Source organism: Lytechinus variegatus, chromosome 12 (assembly GCF_018143015.1).
Source record: "Lytechinus variegatus isolate NC3 chromosome 12, Lvar_3.0, whole genome shotgun sequence".
NCBI classification, from domain to species: Eukaryota; Metazoa; Echinodermata; class Echinoidea; order Temnopleuroida; family Toxopneustidae; genus Lytechinus; species Lytechinus variegatus.
The window spans coordinates 8,519,248-8,538,343 of NC_054751.1; the positions used below are offsets into that span (position 1 = coordinate 8,519,248).

Genomic DNA, 19,096 nt, shown 5'->3' on the forward strand with positions numbered 1-19,096 from the left:
AGGGCGGGAAAAAGGGTATCTAAAACACTAAAATCATGAAAAAAGTGTATCTATTTTCCCTTCGAAAGCTACGTGTTCACGTTCAAATTTGCCGCAGGACTATTGTTTTTAATATAGAATGTACTTTTTGCCCCAAGCGTGCACTACGTGTTTAGATTACAATTTGCGCGAGGTGTGCCAAGGTGGGGCTGTACACTAAACACAATTTTAGGTAAAGGCACTGAAAGGTACCGGTCCGACCGACGTCCGTGACATAGATCACTGTTGGTTCAATTCAGGGAATACTTGCCAAGGATATCGTTTTGTTTTCAACAATAAGGGTAGGGTTTCACACACCAATACTTGTTAAGGGGTGCATTTTCAGAATATGGAAATACGTGTTTAGGGTGCTTTTCGAGACCCCATGGTCGCACATGGTATCCCGTGGTGTAAGGGGGCCGGGGGGGGCAAATTCGCCCGCGGCAACAAAAAAATTGACCCCCCCCAAAAAAAAATAGGGTTCTTCAACCACAAGTAAAGGACATTTCGAACCAGAAAAAAAATTGACAAGCGAAAAAAAAAATAAAAAGGTCTTCAAGTTCAAGGGGCGTCGTCAGGGATCAGTTTTGACTCGTCGGGGGGGGGGCAGGGATACGTCCCTTGCATGTGTTGTGACTCGTCAGGGGGCAGTCTGCCCCCCCCGTAGGTACGCTAATGATGGTATCCACCCATCAATGGAAGTGCCGCCCCCCCCCCCGAGGTCCGTCTCTACTGAATAGAGCTAGATAAACGGTGCAGAGACCCGGCCATTTAGTTGTGGTCAATGCCCAAGTTATTTTTATTTTTTGTGTGTGATATGAGCCGGTCCAGACGACCCTATATACATAGAGTTCTTTACAAAAAAATAAATTAATAAAAAAAATAACAATGATAGACTGCAGGTTGGACATACATGCAGAGTTTGCCCCCACCCCCTCCCCCCCCCCCCAAAAAAAGAGAGAAAACTTTTAGATTTTGTCATAACCAGTAAATAAACTGTAATTATATCCTCTTCCTTTTCCTTTTCTCCCCTTAAATTTTTCCTCGAATGTGAAACTGGCGGGTCCGAGTCCATATTGACCAAGCATGCCAGCTGAACATGCACCAGTGTGTCGGGTTTCAGTGAAAATGGCAGAGGTGACTGTTTGTTTATATTTTTTAAATCCTCTCGTTGCTGACAATTTTATATTCAATTTTGTGCTTGCATGCGTGCAATTGAAATGACAATTTACGGTTTCTACTTGTGCATGTAAATTACTGGCTTAAAATGGACTTTGTGCAGTATACATTGCGAGGGAACTTGTGGCAACTGAGCTAGAATAGTTTAGGCGAATAGTAAAAATCATTAATTTTGGACCTTGAATTGGTGACATGAATGCATGATGCTGCATTAGTGAATAAAATCATATATTTTAATGTAATATTGAAATACACACACACATACACACATTTTGTGGGTGAGTCAAAGGCCCTCAAAGCCATCATTTTTTTCCTTCTCCGATTGAGAAATAGCGCGGATGAGAGTTCCCCCCCCCCAAGCCGCGGGCCCATCCATGATAGAAGTCAGCTATGGCCCATCTATGACACCGAGTTTTCAATAAACGCAGATTGATTGAGAGAATAATGATTTGGTTTAACCACATACTGAGCAGCTCCCCATATATTTCAAGAATTGCTAATTCTTGAAAAAAATGATTCTACATGTGCATTCATATATTCAATATATAATACGAATTTTTAAAAAACATTCAATGGGGGAGGGCTCACAGCAAAAGAGAAAAAGTATTCTTGAATTTTATCATCATCAAACTTTTTAGACAATGACAGAGATATAGGCAACTTTATATCACGAGAAACGTCCATTCAAAGATACCATACATTTGAACTTTGATCGGTTACTTCAGAATGGACGTCTGTGCGATTATTCAAATTAGAAATAGAGTTTGACTTTATTAAAAGTAGGAAAAGCGGAGGAAGAATCTCTACTTGTTATGACGTTACATTGCTTACATTGTGGCTTGATAGACTTCTATAAACAGGTATTTTTAATATATCATTCAAACCTTTTATGTAAACAATTTAGCTAATTATTCGATATTTATTCCGTGTTAGAAATGCAAATGTCAAGATTAATCGCTCAGCTCCACCGACGACGTCGCGTCGACCGCCTCAGCTCCGCAGGGTTCGGGCGGCGGAGCACACCAACCAGTGCCTGCGCCCCGGCCCGCCCGGTCGGTGTGGGGCTGGGATAGACAGCTGGAGCTGGAGCGGGCAGCCGTCTGTTTCGAGGTTTTTTCTATCATTTTTGTCTCACCTGCGAAGCAGAGTGAGACTATAGGCGCCGCTTTTCCGACGGCGGCGGCGGCGGCGTCAACATCAAATCTTAACCTGAGGTTAAGTTTTTGAAATGACGTTATAACTTAGAAAGTATATGGACCTAGTTAATAAAACTTGGCCATAAGATTAATCAAGTATTACTGAACATCCTATTAGAGTTTCATGTCACATGACCAAGTCCAAGGTCAAAGGTCATTTAGGGTCAATGAACTTAGACCATGTTGGAGGGATCAACATCGAAATCTTAACCTGAGGTTAAGTTTTTGAAATGTCATCATAACTTAGAAAATATATTATATGGACCTAGTTCATGAAACTTGGACATAAGGTTGATCAAGTATCGCTGAACATCCTGCACGAGTTTCAGGTCACATGACCAAGGTCAAAGGTCATTTAGGGTCAATGAACTTTGGCCAAATTGCGGATATCTGTTGAATTCCCATCATAACTTTGAAAGTTTATGGATCTGATTCATGAAACTTGGACATAATAGTAATCAAGCATCACTGAACATTTTGTGCAAGTTTCAGGTCTCATGATTAAGGTCAAAGGTCATTTAGGGTCAATGAACTTTGGCCGAATTGGGGGTATCTGTTGAATTACCATCATAACTTTGAAAGTTTATTGGTCTAGTTCATTAAACTTGGACATTATAGTAATCAAGTATCTCTGAACATCCTGTGCGCGTTTCAGGTCACATGACCAAGGTCAAAGGTCAATGAACTTTGGCCGAACTGGGTGTATCTGTTGAATTACCATCATAACTTTGAAAGTTTATGGATCTGATTCATGAAACTTGTACATAAGAGTAATCAAGTATCACTGAACATCCTGTGCGAGTTTCAGGTCACATGATCAAGGTCACAGGTCATGTAAGGTCAATGAACTTTGGCCATGTTGGGTTTTTTGTTGAATAACCATCATATCTCTAAGTTTATTGGTCTAGTTCATAAAAAGTGGACATAAGAGTAACCATGTATCGCTGAACATCTTGTGCGAGTTAGAGTAGTATTCAAAGTCTGCACTGCTGCTATATTGAACCGCGTGATGCAGGTGAGACGGCCAGAGGCATTCCACTTGTTATTTTGTTGTTATTTCTTTTCGTATGATGGGGGATAAAGCTATGCACTTCGTTTTCAAACCATAAAAACTAAGCCATTTTTCAAATTTTAACTAACAAATGATATTGACTAACCCAGGGAACTCCCGCCCGTGTTAATATTAACTGTTAAGGCATACTCACCTGACAAGCGTGAAGTATGGTCAAAATAATTCTCCAAATAAATAGTTAAAACAGAAATCAAGCACTTACCACGATTATATGGATGAAGGTCTAACGAGTGGCAGTTTCCTGACATCTGGGCACAAACTGGAACCTCAAAAAAACGAAAAGTTCTCCTTCTTCCCCCGTCTCGATCGGCCATTTTTGTTATGAATCGTAACAAAATGGCCGATGAAATACTGGAAATTGACAAACAAAGTCAAAGATCAACAAAGAAGCCCATACACAGTGTTACTGTTATACTTGTGAAAAAATATAAAGAATTGGAAGGGAGGGTGAACAAAAGAATAAAGGAGAGAAAGAAAAGAGATGAATTGAGAAGGAAAAAAGAAAGAAAAAAAAGTTAGAATATAAGAAGGGTGAAAGAAAGAATAAAAGAGATAAAAAAAGGTTTCCGTCATTCTTTGAAATGAATGTAGAAAGAAAGGAAGGAAGGAAAGAAAGAAAAAGAAAGGAAGGGAATTTTTTATCTTTTCACCTCATACAGTAAGCTCCATACATCAATACTACATTAGTAATACCAAAAAAAAAATCATTTGATCTTCATTTATTGAAATATATGACTTTATGAAAAATTGCCATTCCAAAATAAAATGTGAAGGTGATGATGAAGACTAGATATTTTTCCGATACTATAGTATCGATATCAAATGATGTTGCGGACTTGGAAAGTTGGAAGACAAATTGCCTTTGTGAAACAGAAAGCACTGATTTGTTGCCAGTCTTCCTATCTCGGAAGAATGGTCCTAGAACGTTCTTACGTTTCGCTCATCTCGTCATGAAACAGGCCCCAGCCTGAGTTTCAGGTCACATGACCAAGGTCAAGGTTCATTTTTAGGTTCAACATTTGAAATTTGGGCATGTTACTGTTACATGTAGGCGTATTTGTTGAATTTTCATTGTAACTTTAATTTATAATGGAGCTAGTTCATAAAACTTGGACATACATGTAAGACTAGAGTAATCAAGTATCACTGAACATCCTGTGTGAGTTTCAGGTCATATGACCAAAGTCAAATGTCATTTAAGGTAATAATAAAAGCGCTAAGACACGTCGTTCCAATTTATTTAGCGCTATATACTTTATACTCACTTCCAGGATACTTCCCAATTTCCCTAAAAGGGGTCAAACTGGCAGGGATAGGGTGCGTTGATGGTTGTTACGCAGAGGTAAGAGGCATTGCTTAGTATTGATTTTGGTTCAGTGCTTCTGAATTGTTACTTTGAATATTTCTTTGTCAAGAATTGATTTGATTGGGTTTGGTAAGTTGTTCCAGTCAACAACAGAAAGAGATATGAAAGAAAACTATAACAATTTTTGTTTGTTGCATTGGGGATAAAACTATGAGTAGTTGAAGTATTAGACAGGTTCCTTTGGGCCGGGCGCAAAGTAGATCACACCGACACGGCGAGCTGGCCTGTGAATGCTTGCTGGAAGATTGACAGTTGATTTCCGTCTCTGTTGAAGAGACTCTATTTTGAGTGTCTAACAGGCCTGACACTGTTCACTGTGGCACGCTAGAATCTACACTGACCAATTCAGAATGTTTACCCTCTACCACTACAGTACACCTTGTTTATGTTTGGTGAGAAATTCTTCAATCCATTTGTGAGCTTTACCTCTTTTATACCATAGTGCCAGAGTTTAAGCAATAATCTTCTATGCGGCACTTTATCAAATGTTTTTTGGAAGTCCATTATTATGACATCCACTTGGCGCCTTTGGTATAGCTCACTTGCGATATCCTGTACTGTAGATATCGGTTGAGTTTCGCAAGAGTAGTTCTTGCAAAACCCATGCTAATCAAACAGGATATTTTAAGTATCGAAGTGAGACATAACATTGGAATACATGATATGTTCAAATACTTTACTACACACTGATGTAAGATTTGTTGATCAATAATTTGCTGAAGGGTCTTATCACCTTTTTTAAAGATAGGTGTCATGTTAGAACACAACCAGTCTTCAGGAACTTTTCCTGTTTCAAATGATCGTTGAGACAATGGCAAGAGCTGGGCTAATTTCGTGAGCTACAGTCTTGATGACCCAGGGGGAAATATCATCTGGTGATGCTGCCTTATGTGGATTGAGGTTCTTGAGTTGTTTGATAACCCATTTATTTTAATATCTGGCGTAGTTGGGATATTTGTTTCACCTTCTGAGGGGAAATCTATTAGTCTCTCTTGGGTGAACTGTTGCTTGTATTGTTCATTCTGCTTTAATTAGCAGATTATCATTATCATTAGTAGTAGGGAAAGCATGATACATATATATGAAATACAGCAAATTTGACATATACAGTATTCTAGAGAAAAAACAAACTGGAAAAATATAATGACTAGTGACCTTTGAACTTCTCCAGGGTCACCTCACCATGATTGTATTTTCGCATAATATTGTTGTCAATATGTATTGTTTTAGATGGTTAAACAAGAAACTGAATTGAATTGAATTGATGTCATTACTTATTAAGTGCTGTATTGCTGAACACACACACAAAAAAAAGAAAAATCAGTTTTAATGCAAGAAAAAATTCAAGTTAAAAACAAGGTAAATGGGACGTGTGGGACATTTAATCCTACGACCTGACCTAATTTGCATATTCAGTTAGATTTAGACCTTGTTATTTTCCCCCTGAAAAAAAAAAATTGGGGGTCCATGTCCTACCTACCTGTATGATTAAAGGGATGGTCCAGGCTGGAATATTCCAATAAATAGAGTAAAATTCGCAAAGCAAAATGCTGAAAATTTGATCAAAATCAGATAACAAATAAAGTAACCGGGTATTGAATTTTAAAGATTTGCATTATTTCGGTGAAACAGTTCTAGGCGTGTCTTATATTCATTCGGTGGACTGATGATGTCATATCCCCACTTGTTCTTTTGTATTTTATTATATGAAATTAGGTTTATTCAAATTTTTTTGACCAAGAACTAAAACAATTGGATTGACAACTAATGAGTGCATTAGTTATTTATTGCCGCAACTTATTTCATCATGATGGAGACACATCATTACACTATGAAAGAAATGAAACATTTATGATTTCATGTAATAACATAAGAAAATGGAAAGTGGGGATGTGACATCATCAGCCCACCTAATTGATATTCATGATTATGTGCATATAACTGTTTTCACAAAATATTGATAAACTTGTTTAAAATTCAATATCTTTGTTATTTTTTATCCGATTTTGATGATATTTTCATCATTTTGCTCTGTGAATTTTGCTCTATTTATTATTATATAAATATTTTCAGCCTAGGACCATCCCTTTAAATCTCACTAGCCTTATTTTGATTTTCTTCTATTCTTTTGTTATATAGTTCTCTCATGTAATGTTCAGTTTACCAATAATACAAATTAGGTACATGTACCCTAAATTAGCATGAATTTAAAGTAAATTTTCAATGAAATTTGAAGATTTTAGATTTTTGCTTTCTTAGCCCACCAAAGATTACTTCATAAAATAAAGATGATGATGGGAGACATTTTGTAAGACTTAGGTCTATCAACTCTGTAAGTAGGGGAGATCAGGGTTAGTTGGAACGTGGGGTAAGGTGAAACATTGTAACTTTCTTTAATGTTTTTAAATAAATTTATGCAATACTGCCCTCAATTTATTGCCATTATCAACAGCCATCCACCATATTACAGACAACACATGTGCAACAAGCCTGATGAAGTTAGAAAGGAATTTTTGTTTTTTCACCTTCTGAGTAATTTTTTTGCTTTTTCAGAAATGTTTATTATCTGAGAGAAGTTTATAGGTCAAGTTGGCCAGTTTGGGGGTATAATAGACACTTGAACCAAGCTACATATATCATGGTGAAGTCCCTTATTTGTGCTGTAACGAAAGTAAGCTTATAAATGTCAAATGGGCATCTGGGGTTACTCATTTCTCATAGGCCTTTGCCCTGGTTTGTTTAATGTTGACTAGGTAAGTTTGAAAATATCCCTAAAACAGTATTATAATTTTCATGCAATATTCATTAAAATGATGTATTGATAAGGACAGCAAGCTGCTTCAAATGGTATATGTCACACTTGGTTTGAAAAATAAAATTAACATTGTCCATTTATTGTGCACTCTATCATATATGCTATTGCTACTTGGTATCAAGTTCAATTTCAGTCATGACACATCCTGTATATATGCATTTAAATAGATTCCCTGAACCCATTATACTAAAGGAAGACACCAAAAGCTTTTGAAAATTCAACAAAATGACTAGAGGTTATGGAAATATAGCAGCCGTCTTAGATTTTGGGCATAATTTATTATTGAATCGAGGACCAAAAAATAATAAAATTTCATTTTGAGATAGGGTAAATGAAATACAATTTAGTCCCTTAGAAGCAAGTTGAAAAATCACCCATTTATAATATTTAGTAAAACAATTTTGAAATTAGATGTATGCAACCCTTTGATTACACAAATGTTGGTATCTCAAAAAGTATCTTAGATCTTGAGGTGTAAATTTAAACTTTGTGAGTTGTAAGATGTTCGAACAGCATGCCAAGTTTCAGAAATATCGTTCCGTGGATGAGATCTTCAAAATAGGGGGTCGAGATACATTCATACATCCCATTTTTTCCCAGGTATGTGGCAGTAAGTTATGTACAAAGGGGTTTAAAACATACATTATGGTCAACTGTAGTAGGTCATAAACTATTCATCCCGCTGCTCCCCAAGTCAGTGCCTGTCTTTCTTTGTGCAAACATATTGTGAAATTTTGTTGATTGATTAATTTGATTTAGTTCTTTTTCTCTCTCATTAATTATTTGGTTTCATAAAAGAGTACATTTTTGTGTAATATTATTTTCTCAAACTCTCCTTTATTGTTTATTATCTATATTCATGTTTAGTATGTAATTTGTACAAGAGGTATTGAGTTTGAGCATTGATTTTTGAATTAGACATCTGGCACAACTAAAATAAAATACTGGCTACCAACATACGTATGTAGCCTTGTGTTTTGGAAAAACACACCTATAGACAAAAAGATCAATATTTTTCCGCCATATGCTCCAATTCAGATTTCATGCACAATATATGCAAGAATAATATTTTCAGAATGAAGCTCATAGCTTCTGCTCATAGATTTTAAATGCACAGCATTAAGCGGCTTGACATGTGATAAAAAATATGAATTCAGACATTATGACAGTATGAAGCAGAGTAAAAATAAAACAAATTAATTTGAATATTGTAGGGTCCGTTGTGCATATTATGATCAGTTTGCTATTGAATGCATATCAAGGCCTACATGTACTACTAATCCTTTACATGCAATGTGCTGTTAATTCCTCTTTTTGCTCAGGTTTGCAAAAAGTAAAAGAAATGAATATATTGAAAAGCATGCAACGCTGATTGCCTTATATGCTTTTCAATATGTACTCCTTTCACTTTTTGCAATCCTGAGCAAAAGAACTAAGAAAAAAGTACTTTTCTGTAGGAATAAAATGGACATCTTGATAATGATATATTGTGCTCCCTCATGTTTAAAGAAGTTTAATATTGACAACAATGTGGAACCTGTATATGGCCTGTCAACATAAATCACAGAATTTAGAGTGATTTTGAACCACTTGCATATAAAATGAGAGACATGATTTAGCTATTTTCCACAAAAGATGCCATATTCTTGTTCAGTATTGGTGTTGATTACGGATCATGAATGGGGCTAGCTAAATTTATATACTTCATTACTAAATATTGAGTTTATTAGAAGAAATTTTGAAAAATCCTTGAATGAAAGGAGTTCTGTGGCTGATGTAAAAATTAGCCTAACTCCACATTTCTAATCCATAATGCTGCAGACATACATGTAATAGTTTGAACTGTGAAAAAACCCATAAGCAATAATTTGGTATTTCTTTCATAATTCACCTGTCCATTTATATATTGTATTTCTATATATGGTCAATGAACATAATTCCAATTATGCACTGTCAAATTCATCTTGCACACAGTACATACATGTATTGCAATTTACCTTTAGTAAAACTAAAAGCCTTGTGAAAAAATACATCAGGGGGCTTTTGCGTAAAGAAAACTGTTTAAAATACAATTTATACAAACACACTTCAGTCTTTATTATCATATAAAACACAATGGTTCAGGTCAAATTATATAGATTTATAGTTGTCAGCACTTGAAAATAGATACCATGCAGATCTTTTCATAAATAGTGACAGAGGAACCAGTGCCGCAGGATGCTATAAATTACTTGATCACTAGGCCGATAATGGCTTCAAATGGCACCTTATTGTGATATTTTAGCTTTAGGGCACCAGTACAGTACATACATGTGATCCCAGTTAGCATCTCTCCATTTCTCTCATCTGAAACGTCCCCTCCGGCCTCCTCTTCTCATCCCACCCTCTCTCACTCCCATGCACATCATAATGGGAGCATCACCGCTCATGCATATTCATGAGCTCATTATGATTGGAGGGAACGGGTTGGATGCCTGTATATCAGAGGCTCCCGTATGTATTTCAGTGGAGGGAGTGTGTAAATGTGTATATTGGTTAGTGCATAGTTGTGTGCACGTTAGAGCAGGCTGGATTGGGTTCTGTGCACTCAGAAGAAGGAGTAGGGTGTGTGCATAAGGGTAGTTGGGGAGAGCATCGAGTAAACTGAACTGGTTTCGATCAGGCACAGGTGGTGCTCGCTATCTGCACTTTCCTCATCTGCCGATGATAGGATTTATCAAATGGAAATACCATCACTTTCTTGCTGAACACAACACCATGATTTATTTCTGAGATCCAAACAATCTGTAGACGGTGAGTTATTTTTGATAGCTTTGGCAGTTGAAGCGAGTCCAAGCGTGATGCCTATTCGTGAAAGGTGTGATCTTCTGAAGATAGAGAATGATTATTGCCTTGAGTGAGTGACCTATATTGTATGTCATCACCTCTCATCCACTAGGCCTTGTAGCGATCACTGACATTTGTAGTACAAAGCTTGTTCCTTCAGGATATTGTATTCTGTCAAAATGCTCTGTTATCTCATCTCTTTTCTCACAGTACTTAGTATTGTTCATTGCATTGTAATTCATTACAAGAAAATTTGAGAAAGTAAAAGGAAATGAAATGTGCTTTTATAAACTTTCAAATGTGAATCACATTGCAGAATGGTTTAAATTTGTTTTTCTGTAGTGATCTTTAAAGATCAGATTACAGGTAGGCCTAACGGTAGCCTACATATCTTTCCTTTTTTTGAGGCAATAATCACCTAGGCTTAAGTAAAAGCAATTTTAGACCAGTTTAGGTAGCACATTCACTTCCTCAAATTTCACCCTGGTAGTGGATGATATTTATGTGGTCCCTAATGATATGTGCATGGACATGTAAGTATGTTACCAAAGATAATATAAAAATTGTGTTTATAGCACAGTGTCTAACCACCTTAAAAAACAGATGGTTGTGCTAAAAATATTGGAAAAAGTATTGATTTCTGCAATATCCCACATTCACCTTTTCTTTCCTTACAGTGACAGGCAGGTTGTTTTCCCAGGATGCAAAATGATTATTATATCTGGTATTATTTTCCCCCTGGTAAAGAGGGGTAATGTTTCAAAAATTTTGAGGGGGCTAGATATCGCGTAAAATTTATAAAAAGTTGTGAGCGAGCAACAATTTTGACATCTATTAATTAAAAATCAAATTTTCCTTCTCTCCTTCCTTTTCTCTATTTGTTCCTTGGGGTTGTGAAACATTTTTTGGGAAAAGAGCCCCTCCCCCCATCTGTACGCCACTGCTGGTAAAAGATCTATATAGCTGGATGAAATCCTGAAATTAAATTTTATTATAAGCTCTTTATATCAATATCAAATCCATAATTTTTCTAAAGCATGAATTTTTATTCATCCATGGAGTGATTTTAAGCAATATTGGGTGTGGGAATTCCATTTGCAAGTTTATGTTTAGGGTGTGTACAAGTACATGTGCTCTTTACCTTTGATATTGACTTGACCAATGGTGTATGTTTAATTCATTCAGACTCGTGAGGCTGAATTACAAAAGTACAGTTTACATGTAGTCAATTCAATTAAATTGAAATAGGTATAAACCAAATTAATTTCATGTATCCATGGGGAATGAAATATATGGTTTGAAGAATATTGAGACAAAAGCGGAAGCTTTAATGCATTGTTGTTTCACATAAATTAAGAAATTTAATCACTCAGTGCAATTGAATTACTGTGAGCAGCATCCAACCACTTGTTATTAAAAGTAATTTAGACTGCGTACCTTGTTGAATGCTCTTTAATTCATACCTGTCTCGGAAAGGCTCTGCATCCACCTGTGTGAGTCATAAATTGAACTGAGCAGTAATTAATCTGTAAATACGAACCTTGAAAAGGCAATTTGTTTGAATGCTGACTATGAAGTATGAATGTTATGAAAATACAAAACTTCACAATCAAATTGAACTACATGTACATGTAACACAACAGTGTCAAACATGTAAATTAGTAAAATGTATGAAGCAGTACTTCACACATTTTACCATTTTGCGACAGAAGCACTATTGATGCTTTTCTGATTATTTGCCAGTGTTGATTTGATTTTTTGATTATGATTTTGATCTTTGAATCCCCCTTGTGAAATCCTCAAGCATCCTATAATGTAGAAGTAGCGATTTTGTTCCTTTTCATACTGTAGTTTGATCAACTTACTTTTTAGAATAAGACCACATGTGGTATTTGACTAGACAGAAACTATTAATAATAATGACATACATTGCATGTTTAAAACCAGTAATAACTAAAAAATTATTTCTTGAACACAGGATGCCCATGAATTCATATCAGGGTTCCCAGCCCATCATGGAAAGTTATTTTACTTTTTTCCAGTCAGGGAAAAAATCAGGGAATTCGATTAAAAAATACCTCAGATCAGGGGAAAATTCCTCAAATAAGGGAAAAATCAGGGAATTTTGATTGGCCCAAAAGTCAAAAGCACTGTACATAGTCAATCAGACTCTGATATTTTGTTGCATATTAAAACAACATCCATAGAATGACTGGCTATGGTGTTTTTTTTAGTGTAGCTAATTAGTTTTACATTATTGTTTTTATACTGAAAATACATACAAGGTAGAAACATGCAAAACTAATTATCATGGAATTTTTAAACTTCATCAGGGAAAATCAGTGAAAGATCAGGGAATTTGTTTTCTTGAAAAACTGGGAATCCTGTCATAGTCTGTGAAGGGATTTGGGCTTGTTTTTAGAAGATTGTGTGCCCTTTTTAGTGCATCTACATGTACTGTACAGTGTACTTTGTAGCCTTTTATAGTAGGGTACAAGATTGACAGAGATATCATCATCGTGAAAAACTCAGATGACGCACGTTTCTTGAAATCCACAACATTTGTGAATTCATATTAATTTTATTTTTTTACTAGGAGCTTAAATACACACTAATCCTGTCCCTGTGAGTGCAGGGCATACATGTAGTATGCATTGTTTATATAGCACAAGTTCTTGTATACAATGCCAGTACTTATTCTATAATTCACTAGTGAGCCTAATTAAAGGGAAAGTTCACCCTGACAAGAAGTTTGTTGTAAAAAATAGCAGAAAAAATAATAAAAAATATTGCCGAAGGTTTGAGAAAAATTCATCAAATAATCAAAAAGTTATTAGAATTTTAATTATTTGATTTGTGACGTCATATGTGAGCAGCATTCCTACATAGCAAATGGTAAAAAATCAATGAAATGTCATTTTCTCAGAAAATTGAAAATGGTTTTCACTGTACCTTTTGTATATCAATAGACAAATCATTTCACACCCAATCATGAATAGAAAACAAAATTAAGTCATCAGGAACCATACAAAATTTGAAACTCATGCATTTTATATTACATAACACATGGGGCAGCTGCTTGTTTATGACGTCATAAATCCAAAACTTTGAACTCTAATAACTTTCTTACTCTTTAACGGATTTTCCTCAAACATTCACCAATATTTTTCACTATTTTTTCTGGTATTTTTACAACAAAGTTTTCTTCAGGGTGAACTTCCCCTTTAATCATATCGCATTATCAGCTCAACCTAGCTCTCGGCTTCAGTTTGGTTGCTATGCAGAAGTTGAGATATGCGGAGTAGGATGATATGATGTACATGTAACCATGTGAACTTTTGACACCATTCTGCTGTCTTCAGTAGATGTTAACCCAATGCCTGCTTGAACATTTGCTGCCTGTACAAATGCTAGTATAAAATGTGTAGAATACAAAAGTATGATGTCACTTTACTTTTTTCGCATACCCTGTACATGTACAATGATAGTATATGTATTTCAACATTTTCATGACAACATTTCATTTTAGCGCATGAAGAAAGAAATTCTGATGGGAATGGGTCATGGTTGTCCACAATATGGCCAAATAAATACAGTGTATATGGTCCACATTTGGTTGGTTGATTATTAACTGTTGGATATCAGGTTTATTCACACAGATTTTAATGGGGTAAAGTACATGAACATGTACTGTAGGTGTTCATATGTACACATCTTTGGCCTCCATGAACTGATTTCCACCTACACAGTGTTATATTTGGATTTTGAATATTTTTTATCAGTGCTCCAAGGAGACTTCCTATCCAAAAAGCTGAAATGCAAATTTTCAAGCAGAAAATATCGAGCAGTGTGTAACTTTAGGGTTGGACCTAGGTTGCCAATTTGCCGTACCCATCTATGCCTTTTTATACTGGTGTCCTCTATATATATGCTGATTAAAGATTTGGTTTTGACATTTCTCTGATTAAATGGCCATAATCTTCCTATGTTTTTCTATAAATTAATTAGAGGAAGAAAAAAACAAGATAAGAGAAGATAGAGTTAAAGGGAGGGAATAAACTGAACTGAAGTTGAAAAAAATAAAAGTCCCACAACACCAAAATTCAAAGGGAATTAATATTTTATTTCATCTTATAAAAAAATGTAAAGAAGTTTGGTAGAATTATAAAATCAAGGTTACCTCTTGAGGGTAATAATAGACAGTACCAAGTTCTGCTTGACAGAACTCTAATTTGTATTTTCAGAGAGAAATTTATTTTCACCCAACATTAGAGCTAACCCTTGAGGGAGTCTATAAAGTTAGTGTTTATGCAGACTGTATTACATTCATATCCAAGATGCCAAATTGGCCATTAAATAAATGCAAGGATGTATGCATTGTATACAGATGATTGAAGTCATTGTTACATGAATATATATCTCATAATGAGCTATATTCAAATCCAAGGTAATCCCTTAGGAAATTCTCACAGGTTTGTTTGGTTTTCAAGATCATTATGATATTGTGACTCTCTCGTGCAGAAATAAAGCCCATTTGAGTGAAGGAGGAAAGGCTCATTAAAATCCCTCAATACATCTTCAAATGTTCGTGCCCATTACACAATGTCCATTATTCTTTGGAAGTTCTCTTGAAGTGCCTTGTACAGTATGAAAATATTTGCATTTTGACTTCATTATAAATTTTATAAATGTCTTTTTTTCATCAGGAAGCTCTCTTATTATGATAGCAGGTTGGGGGATGATAACAGAAAATTATGAAAAGAAATAATGATTTAATAAATAAACACAACATTTATTATGTGCCATCAAATGCAAGCATGTGATGCCTGAAAGCACATACAACAGTATTCTCAAACTTATTTACTATCGTATCCACATGTAATATGGCATGGTCAAAGAGCATGCTTAAAACTGTTTTTGAAAATATTTTGTACCAGCTTGTCTTGGCCAGCTGTAGCAGATTATAATTCAATTTTGAGCAAAACTTGGCAGTGGGACATGTGTTGATACAAGGAGCTCTTTTTCGGATAAACACAATCAATTTTTGTTTGTCTCAGGACTCTCTGTAAATGTCAGATGTTGAAAATGGGTGCAGTTTAGAGTATGAGTCATGTTCAGACTGAGCGCTTTCCCCATACCTGTGATTTATGGAGCTCTCTGGATATAATTTATTTATAAAAATGAATATGACCCCCTGAGTCTATTCAACCTGAATCATCACAGAATATCACTTAATATCAAGTATTTCATTTTTGGCAACCTGCACAAGGAGCAGTACATGTACATTTTATTCAATATTTCACTTTTGAAATGTATCCATCGGTAAAAAGTTGCTGTAGACTTTGCAATCTACTTTTTAAAACATGTACAAAACAACATGTGGTCATTTTTGGGCTAATTGGAATCTAATAAAGTATTCCTCATTTGATTGACTGCCAAACTTTTAGGTGAAAAACCTCCACTTTTTATTAGGAGTTTGGACGGCTGCAGAGGGGAAGTTCTATCGTATTCATGAAAGTTCAATAAAAATGGATAAGTTCACATTGGATTTAAATTGATATTTTCTCTCTTATACAATACATACTAGGAAATAATATTTTTCTGCCTTTCTAATACATGTTAAAGCCTGCACATGTTTAAATACCGATACTCAAATAACAGCACACATGTACACATAATTCTCGTTGATAGCTCCATGGTTATACACTGAATTCCCCCTCTATCAGCTCTCATCTCCCTTTTCCCATTCTTCCTCACATTAGAATACTGTTCTTTCATATTCATCGTGGTCTCCATTTGCCATTTTCACAGGGAATTCACTTTATTCTGTTGAGGGATTTGCAATTACATACATGTTTCTATTTCTGAGGATCCTTCACGGAGGTTATTCACCTGTAACTCAATGCTTGGAAAATATTTTGTGCAGACGCATTTTATGTTATTGGTCTTTCAGATGCAGGGAATATACTAATGTAGATAGGAGTACTGTATCATAATTTCTTTTTTTTCAGGGAGAAGGGGGGGGGGAGTGTTAGAACAAGAATACATGTATATTACAAGAAGCTGTATATTTTGTAATTTATATAGACAGATCTTATAGCAGGTTTCTCTCCTTTTGATGCGAATACACATAATATATACAACTTTCCAAAGAAGAAAATTACCATAGAATTTTTTTGGTTTTGGTGTCTTTGATAATGTTTGGAGTAAACATTATGTATGATATTCTGTTTTATAGGCTGTTGAGCAAAATATTTGTCCTACATGTACATGTACATGTAAGATAGTGCATGGTGTGGGATGGTTATATTTGACTTCAAATTATTTAAAAACAAATAGGAAGAGGTTTTAAACAGACATTTACTTTTTTAAATTCATTAGAGCAAAATATTGTTGGTTATTCAATAAGAGACTTGATCAAAGTTGTAGCTTCATGTTTGAGGTACATGTATAAAACAAAATCTGTGGCAGGTGGGTCAGTCATTTTTCCATCAACTTCTATACTTCAAAATAAACCCCCCCCCCCCACTTTCTGTTTTGTCCATTTACGAAATGTTTTTTTTTAAATATATTTTCAATTTTATTTTGCTTCCCTTTAACCCATAAAACCTCACACCCATAAGATAACTTGGACTATTAAGAAAAAAAAATTAAAAAAAGAAAATAATAAAAAATTAAGTCATTTTCAGTTGCAAAATAACCCTTGTAACTTGCATATATGTACCACTAGAGTCTGCACAGGCAATCATTTTGAATGATTGATTGGGAAAATAGCCCTGTACAGAAACTAATAGCCCTGTGTGTCTGTACAAATTCAGATTTACATACACATGTAAATTTTGTAATTGATATTCTGTGATGATTCAGAACAGTTGACATTCTGGGGTCAAATTCATTTTTGAAAAAGGCCAAGTAGTACAAACTGAACTGAAGCTGGGAATATGATTCATAAACAGTGTACTGTGCATGCATGTACATTGTGTACGTGCCTTTGAAAATCTTGACGGAGCAGGACATAAATAGGGTAGCATGGATCTTTAGAGATTTGGGGTTTGTGGCTACTTCATATCTTCTTTAGATGTTATCTTACTTCATGTGTATGTCATACCTGTGAGTCACCACCTTCCCTAGTAGAACTCTTCATGTACTCTATGTTTAGAATAAATCCATTTGAGTAGGGTATGAGCTTCATGTACAATTCAAGGCTCAGTGAACACTCATTCTGGCAGTTACATGATGTACATACCTTGACAAGAATTTTTATCTCACACTCTGCACATATTCATATAGGCCTACATGTACTGTATACTACAAAATCAGTCATCACTAGATACTGGTGGTCGGGTGAATGGATTTCACACTCAAAATATGTTTTTGTGTTGTGTTTTTTAAGTTTGCCTTGTAAGTCTGGCAAATTCCAACTTTTTTCATGTCAAATATATATTACAAGATATTTGCTCACCCACAAATTAGTTGATTGTTCATGCACATTACATGTATATGGTGCCAAATTAATTGTCCTCAAAAATTTTCTCTATCTTTTCTTTTTTTTTTACATTTTCTTTTTTTTCTTCTTCATTTTCTTCTACTTTATCTTCTCTGTTCTTGATCTTTTTGTTTAAATTGATTTTGATGTTTTTTTTCTTTCTTCTTCTTTTCTTCATCTTCCTCTTCTCCTTTTTAGTTGCAATTTTTAAAAATCTTTAATTAAGTTATTATTAGGTGGTCTGTCTATGACAGATCACCTATTGATTTCGTCAGAATTTTCTTTATTTCTTTCTTTCTTTATTTCTTTCTTTATTCTTGGCACCTATGTTTGTCGCCAACTTTTCTCGGAATTGGCTGAATCAATTTTGCCGATTTTTTCGTCATATATAAAGTCTATCATAGAGACGGCAAACTAAGCTTTTCAAGGTCATATGGTCATGATGACGTCATCTACGCGCCATTTTGTAAAATTCTTCATTTGATCATATCTTCAATATCAATTATCAAAAATTAACAATATTTACATGACATTATCTTCAGGTAAAGTGTCAACTGTCAATGTCATCAAAGGTCATGTAAAGGTCATGATGCGGGCGTACGCGCTCGTCAAAGGTAAAAAAATTCTCTAAATGGCCTATAAAATTTTTTGGGTACGTTTCAGGTCATTTTAAGCATTTCAAAAATTTGCGCGCGTAACGCCCTAACGCAACACAGAAACACCGTTTTTTTTTACATCATTGCATTGATAATAAAATTCTGAACAATTTGATACCTTTGATCAACCTTCTACAACCATTAATAACGAAATTAACACCCGTTAAACTTTGCAGCACGTGTGTGCGCGAGCTCTCACTATACGCCATATATGGGCAAAAACATGCCTATTGAAAATTCACTGTAGCTCTTTAAATAGTCCGTTGACCCCCAATTTTTTTTTCATATATCGATAGAGTATGAGTTGAAGATTTGATTTCATGTCATCAAATGTCCCTAAATTATATCATGACGTCATCAAAATGGCGCCTAAACTAAAAAATTTATTTTTTCAAAAATGACGTCATCAAATTTATGCAAATTTGGCTGTAACTTCTCGAATATATATCATTTTTCGCCCAGATTTCAATATGTTGTAGTTT

The 19,096-nt window shown here is 35.0% G+C and overlaps 1 protein-coding gene across 3 annotated transcripts in view; it reads left to right on the forward strand.

Moving 5' to 3' along the window:
- Positions 1-1,978: 1,978 nt before the first annotated feature.
- Positions 1,979-19,096, forward strand: part of LOC121425674 — a 35,969-nt gene continuing 18,851 nt past the window's right edge. Inside the window, exons 1-2 of one of the 3 annotated variants that reach the window (XM_041621832.1) lie at positions 2,001-2,057; positions 4,737-4,807. The gene's annotated coding sequence lies outside the window, so the exon portion shown is untranslated. Of the gene's footprint in view, positions 2,058-4,736; positions 4,808-10,237; positions 10,440-19,096 lie in introns of those variants that run through there. The other 2 variants (XM_041621831.1, XM_041621833.1) reach the window with 2 other exon arrangements.